We start from the raw sequence: 1,733 nt of genomic DNA on the forward strand, positions 1-1,733 counted from the left end.
AAGATGGGAAGGGATTGGAATGGGAAACAAAGGAGGAGGCTACAATGCTTGATAAGGAATTTACTTATCTTTCGCATGTAATTGTAACCCCTCTCTACAGTATTTTCACATTAAAAAATAGAAATGATTAAAATTGGACAAAAGTTCGGAATAGACCTGTTTTCCAAATAGCCATGAAAGTAGCCAGTGGGTTTACAATGTCGTGTTTAATACAACTTCTATGTTGGCTTAATTCTTTTGGAACAGAAGTCATTAGAGAAACGCAATTCAAAATTACTATGATACTAGTTCATAACTATTATAACACTTATCCAAAAAATCAAAGGAACCTGGTGTGGTGGTAAAGGCTTGTAATTCCAAGCATTTAGCAGGTTGGAGTAATAGGATTTTATTCTAAGGCCAGTCTGGGTTACTGCACATAGTACAAACCTGCCCTTAAAAAAAAGGTAATAATGTTGGTGAGAATGTGGATAAAAGAAATTTGCTAGGGCTGGGAAGGTGGCTCAGTGATAGAGCGCTTGCCTTGCATGCCTGAGGCCCTGGGTTTGATTCCTAAGAACCAAATAAGTAAAAAGAAGAAATTTTCCACACTCTTAGTCAAAATACAGGTTAATATTCTCCTTGTAGAAAGTAGTATGCAGTTTTCTAGAGAAATGTAAAGTTGAAATGTCATCTGACCCACTGATCATATGTTTATTTCTCTTTGTGTAACTGATAAATATATCTATAGTTCATTGCTATTCAAATTATTCACAATAACGGCCAAGATATAAATTGAAGTTAAGGGTTGAACTACAGACTAATAAAGCACTGTGTTGTATGCACAATATATTTTTGTTTCATTTTTAATATAGAAAGAGTCTTCTCCCAGTAGCCACAATTTACAATAACCTGAAAGATGTATTCTAAATGAAGAAAAATGTCTTCTGATCTTTGTAAAACCACACACACACACACACACACACACACACACACACACACACACACACACACACACACAGAGCAACCTGATCGATTTAGAGGGAAATGATGTTTTTTGTTCCCAAGAAATTTTTTTATTGTGAAAATACTGTACAGAGGGGTTACAATTACATGGACAACATAATGAGTACATTTATTGTAGTGCCCACGTTGCTGGACCCCCACCAAGAAGACCAACAAGAGTCAGACGTTCTGAAATGCAAAAGCAAGGTTTTATTTAGACGGGCTGCAGCTTGGGCCTCGTCCTACACTCTCACACAGTGGAGCCTAGGTGGAGAGCCCTGAGATAAATAAAGATTTGCAGGGCTTATAAAGGCAAACAACCAGGTGTTCGGATTACCACCACATCTTGCCCTGCTAGCTGAGATAAACAAGCAACATATGATCACTGCCTCAAAAATGGAGTTACTTTAACCCTTCCTCCCCCCTTGACTTATGGTCCTGAGACACAATATTGTGGCTCCGGCCCCAAACTTCACTTCAACAGCTCTCGATCTTGACTAGTCCCTCTATGACCATAGCCATGTTGTCTTTTGCTATTCCTGAATGGTCAATGTGAAAACAACACTCTTCTCCTAGGACAGCACAAAGTTCCCCTTGTTGTACTGAGCGCCTCCCAGGAGTTATGCAAATGATAATTGAAACAATACCAATAACAATCAGTCCATTTTTCTTTTCTTGAGTTATATATGGAGTGGTTGGGTAGGATGCTTAGTGACTTCCCATGTTTCCCCATGGTCATCCAGGGCAAT

The sequence above is a fragment of the Dipodomys merriami genome, unplaced genomic scaffold (assembly GCF_024711535.1).
Source record: "Dipodomys merriami isolate MVZ:Mamm:240054 unplaced genomic scaffold, mDipMer1.0.p SCAF_2083, whole genome shotgun sequence".
NCBI lineage: Eukaryota > Metazoa > Chordata > Mammalia > Rodentia > Heteromyidae > Dipodomys > Dipodomys merriami.